This window comes from Balaenoptera musculus, chromosome 9 (genome assembly GCF_009873245.2).
Source record: "Balaenoptera musculus isolate JJ_BM4_2016_0621 chromosome 9, mBalMus1.pri.v3, whole genome shotgun sequence".
In the NCBI taxonomy this organism is placed as follows: domain Eukaryota; kingdom Metazoa; phylum Chordata; class Mammalia; order Artiodactyla; family Balaenopteridae; genus Balaenoptera; species Balaenoptera musculus.
In genome coordinates, this window is record NC_045793.1 from 78437645 (window position 1) to 78443744 (window position 6100).

A 6100-nucleotide genomic window follows, 5' to 3' on the forward strand; every position below is an offset into this window, starting at 1 on the left:
AATTTGTGAATTTCATTGATTTACAATGTTGTGTTAGTTTCTGCTGTACAGCAAATTGATTCAGTTATATATATAATATATATTGTTCATATATATTATAATATATAATTATAATATATATAATATATATTCAGTTATATATATGTAATATATATGTATACACACACATATATTCCTTTTCATATTCTTTTCCATTATGGTTTATTACAGGATATTGAATATAGTTCCCTGTGCTACACAGTAGGACCTTGTTGTTTATCCATTCTGTAAATAATAGTTTGCATCTGCTAATCCCAAACTCCCAAATATTAACATTTTTCCTTTGACTAGCACTTCTGGTTTTTCACAATGCTTTCACGTCTAGATTTTACCTAGATTTAAACTCTTTGAGTTTTTTTTCTTAAAAAAACTCTGTCCGTATTTTCTAGATGAGGAATCTAAGGCTGAGAAAAGTTAAGTGACTTATTCTAGGTCGTATAGCAAATGAGTAGTAAAACCAGAACTTCAGTCAAGCTAATGGATTTTAAATTCAGTATGTATTCTAAGATCCTAGCCTGCCTCTCATTACTCTTTATTCACTGAATGATGCTTTTCTGCTTCACCCATTTCACCACAAATCACCCTGTACTTATGGATACTCTACATTTAGGTTGTTCCTTATATGCCTAACCTTTAATCCCCTTCAAAATTCTGCTGAGTTTCTGTCTTTCACAGGGCTTTTATCTTTAGTAGCTTTGCCATGTATAAAATGTGTTATCAAATAAACCATCCCTACTAAGGGCTTAACCAGGTGATGATTTCCTCTCCCAGGTAAGTTTTAGCTTTAAGGAGTGATAGAATGAGATTTTCAGATACTTCGGAAATTAATAAGAGTCTAAACCTATTGTGACTGTAATAATTGGGAGTATGTGGTGATAGATCTCTATATAATTTAAAATTAAATAAGCCAAAATTTTAAGAGAATTTTTTGGTTAATATCTATGATCTCCTCCTTCCCCCATGAGTCAGTCAACTTCATAATGAAGTATGAGGAAAGGTACCATGTCTCCTTGTTCAGTGTTCTCTGCCTGGAACCTAGCACAGCGTCTTGAACATATTTGTTGAATGAATGAACTTCAACAAAATTGCCAACATCCTGCTTGGCCTGATAACCATAGAAGGATGATGTAGGACATATAAAGGTTGATATTATGATAGTGTAATTATAAAAACATGTGATTATTAGAGGTGAGATTAATTAGGTGTGTTTGTCAGGACTGGCTAAATTATGCTGCACTATTAACAATCCCCGAGCCTCACTGGTTTAAGACAACACTCATGGTACATGTTGATTGAGGGTTGGCTAGCTAGGAGCTCTGTTTTATGTTGTCCTTACTCTGGGATCCAGGCTGATGGGGCACCCACTTACCATATGGAACATTGCCAGTGTGGCAAAGGGAAAGAAAGATCTCTAGGGTCCCACGTCAAGATTTAAATGCACTGACCAGCAAGAGACACACATAAATTCTACTTACAGCTCATTGGGCAGAAGTAATCCCAGAAACCATAAGGGGGCCAGAGATGCAGTTCTATCCCGTGTCCAGAAGGCACAGGACCTGAAACACCTGTTGAACTGCATTAATAACTACCACACTGGAAAACAGTATTAATCTCGTGTGTGAGCTGTATATTTCCCACAGTAAAAATTAAGTATTTCTATTTTTTTGAGCATTTTGTATGGGTCAGGCACTGTGCTAGTGGTTTACATACATTGCCTTCTAATTTATACAACAATCATGAGAGGGAGGAATTGTTATTACTTTATATAGGTGAAGAAACTGAAGTGAAGTGAGTTTAAGAGGTTTGCCCACTTAGTAAGTAGTAGGGTTAATGTTAGAGGTCAGGTCTGTCTGACTCCAAAGGTGATGAACTTGACAACCATGCAATATTGCTTTTATATAATACCTCTGATGCCTTCAGGCTCCATCGTCATTCGGCTATTTATTTGCTTTTTGTGGTCATTCTCATCAGGCTCCTGGATGTCCCTTTATCTGTAATACTGAGCTAGCATGCTTTTAGTCAACTGAAAGTTGAAAATCAGCAATCTGTTCTTGCTATAGAGACTAAGACGGTAATATCCCTGATATAAAAGGAGAGTTACCATGAGACCATTCAGATAAATGAACAGTCAGGACTGATTAAACCTATTAGATGAAACATGAAATGATGTTGTTCTGATAAAATCAAGTTCTAGATCCTATTTCCATTGATTGCTTAAAATGCTGGTTCAATGCTTGAAAATTGCAAATCATAGCTCCAAAGTATTTACTGTGCTCTAATTATTCTCTTAAAATTGAAATTGCCACGTAGTAATATTGTTTCCAATCCTTAAAAATAAATATTAACTTCATATTTAGATTTTTTTTTCCTGTAGAACTTTTCTTCTGTGAAGGACAAGTTTTTTTTTTTTTTCCATAAGAAAAGTTTTCGAGATTACTTTTGGCATCGTGTCTGGTAACTATTGCAAATTCTTTGAAACAGAGCATTAATTTTTGGTTGAGTGAGGGCATCTCTTTTCTCCTTGCTTCATGCTTCCAAGCATTTAAGAACTAGGATAGCTCTGCCCCCTTTCTGCCCTGTCTCACTGCTCCTCAGCAGGAGTCCATCATTATATTCACGTGCAGGTGCAGGGGGATGAAAAGGGCTCATGCAGCCTGACTGTTTTTCCTTATTTAGTGTGGGGTCTGCCAGCTTGTACAGATCCTGTTTCATATTTCTTCAATTCCAAGACACATTGAAAAAAAAATACTTTTATTGAAGTATAGTTGGTTTACAATGTTATACAGTTTCTGCTGTACAGCAAAGTGATTCAGTTATATATATATATTCTTTTCATCTTCTTTTCCATTATGGTTTATCACGGGATATTGAATAGAGGTCCCCATGCTATGCAGTAGGACCTTGTTGTTTATCCATCCTATATAGAATCATTTGCATCTGCTAATCCCAAACTCTGATCCATCCCTCCCCCACCCCCCTCTCCCCCTTGGCAACCACAAGTCTGTTCTCTATGCTAAGACACATCTTTAAAATAGCTTAGCATCTCTGAATAAACATATATCTTATGACTAATGGTACGTCCTAGTTTAAATGACAAGCAGGGTTCATTTCTTTCTTAGTGGTGCGTAAAATAACGGCACACCTTACAAACCCAATTTTTTTAATTAGATGAAGATGGTATCCTGTTTTTCTCCCTAACACATGGTAGGTAGCCCGACTGTGAGGTGCAGTATTAGGAATTCACTGTGGCTGCATGTGTAAGTTACTACCTACCCCCAACAGTTTTCCTCAGTAATAAAGGGGGCATCTCCATCCTCCTAACCTTTGGATCAGCTCTCAGTTGGTTCTGAACTTCGGTAAGGGGGGGAAGAGTGTTATATATTAAATATGCAAGCCTCTGAATCTTGTGCATTAGATCAGATACCTTGGCAATAGGTAAGGCGTAGAAGCTGGGAAGAAAGAGAACTGTGGAGATAGAGGTACATTACCAAAGCGAGACCCTAAATGATCCAAGAGGGTTTTGGTTTACCAAGCAGTAGTAGACGTGGGAGTCATGGTTTTTTGACTTTGGTAGGTGGCAACTCTCTATAGCATGCCATATGGCTGTTTTTTTATAGTTTTATTATTGGCTTTTAACTCATGCTCCCTTGGTGGGTGACATTAGGCCTCAGGCTTTAGTAAATTGGCCAGGTGGGGTTTTGACTTTGTTGGGTCACCGAAGCCTATAATAACTTTGTCCCAGGAAAGTGACGGTTTTTATTCAGGCAAGACTACAGGCACCAGTGCCTTAGAGGCACTCGGGCTGTGCAGGTGACTTCAGCCTTCCTGGATGTAGATGCCTGTAGGTAAGACTGTGATAGTAAGACCTTGAGATTCACAGGCACAGCTTGGCCTGGTATTTCAGGTGGAGCCAAGGTTAGTCCTTTCTGACCTTGGAAGGAGTAACAATATTTGTTGCTTTAAAACTGCAAGGCATCTGAATTTTGCGTGTTCTAGAGAATACTAGTGAGGTTCTAGCTTTGTGCTGTTTGTACCAGGGCTGCTGTGGGCAGTGCCAGACCAGCTGACCAACATTCTACTCATTCCTATGTCACGTCACCCGCTTTCAAGGCCAAGAAATAAAACTATAGTAGGAATAAACTATGTGGTCTCAAGTTGACTTGAGACTTGTTAGCTGAATAAACTTTCACTGTGGATCCTGATTTCACAGACCGAAACTATGGGTTTTCCCAGGAAAATGTGGTAGATTTTTATGAATGAATAACTAAAAATGAATGGAAGCTCTTTTAATGAACAGAATATGTTATCCTCTTGGGATAAGATAATATCATAGCTCAAAGTTACGTTGTTGCAAACCCACTGTCTAAAAAGGCAATTAAAAGTTGTAGCTTTTAACTCTAGAAAGATTAAGTTTTTTCAGCCAATTAAAAAGCAACTGGAATGATTAGCTAAAAACAAAGTAAAGGAAGACTGGCTTAGTGAGTTGGAGAAAGAGAGTTGCTTATTAGAAAAGTTGATATTTTAGCTCACAGACTAGACAAATGTAAAGGGGAAAATGAGATCTTAAAGGCCAGGAGAGTCAGATATAAAAGGGAAAGAATTGAACCTGAGCCTAATTGCTCTAAAGAAGATAAAGGAGAAATATTGGTTTAGTTGTTACTAGGACAGAAAAAGATGACTGGGACTCAAAGAATTCTGACAGAAAGAGAATAGCAGGATTAAATAACTGTGCTGTAAGGAGCTAGGATCCAAATGGCTATGGAGAAAAACTTCTTACAGCTGAAGATAGAGAATTCCTTGTAAGAATACTCGCGTCAACATGCCTGGAGGTCTGCGATGACTATGCCATTTGGTTACAAGGAAATTTGGATACATTTATGCGGAGGAATTTAGGAATAGGAGTGCAAAATATTCATACCATTAGTTGGTGAATAATTACAAGCAGAAGTCAGGTATTCCCTTTGTCCTGAGGGAACATGCTTGAGATTTATGGAATTCATATTCTGTAGGAAGGCACAACCAAGATGAGAGATAGAACAACAATAGATTGGGGTTTTGACTACATGTCAGTCTAAAGAGGAATGTTCTAATGGTGGGAATTACCCAACAAAAGAAGAGAAAATGGACAAAATAATTTGGTCAGACCCAGACTCACTGATTTTATATCTTTTACTATGGGTGGCTGGCTGCAGAAGAGAAAATCTAGGGAAGTGAGAAAAACAAGCTTCTGGACTAGAAAAACCCATGGAAAGTCAATGGAGAGAAGTCAAACTCAGCAAACTCTACTAGGACATCAGATAGAGAAAGAAAGAAACCCACTCAAGTAATAGTTGAATTGTTACCAGTAGTCCTTACAACAGTCAAGATTATCAGAAACAAGGAAATTCAGAAATTGTCACAGCCAAGAGGAGCCTAAGGGCACGTGAGACTAAATGTCATGTGGTATGGGAGCATGGAATAGAAAAAGGACATTAGGTACCAACTAAAGACATCTGAATAAAGAAAGGACTTTAGATAATATATTAATATTTGTTAATTACTTGTGACAAATGTACCATACTAATATAGGATTTAAAAAAATTTATTTTATATTATAGTTGATTTGTTGTGTTAGTTTCAGATGTACAGCAAAGTGATTCAGTTGTATATATACATATATCTGTTCTTCTTCAGATTCTTTTCCCATATAGGTTATTGCAGAGTATTCAGTAGAATCCCCTGTGCTATACAGTAGGTCCTTGTTGATTATCTATTTTATATATAGTAGTGTGTATATGTCAATCCCAAACTCCCAATTTCTCTCCCCCCCCTACCTTTCCCCTTTGGTAACCATAAGTTTGTTTTCTAAGTCTGTGAGTATATTTCTGTTTTGTAAATAAGTTAATTTGTATCATTTTCTAGATTCTGCGTATAAGTGATATCATGTGATATTTGTCTTTCTCTTTCTGACTCACTTCACTTAGTAAGATAATCTCTGGGTTCATCCATGTTGCTATAAATGGCATTATTTCATTCTTTTTATGGCCGAGGAATATTCCATTGTATATATGCACCACATCTT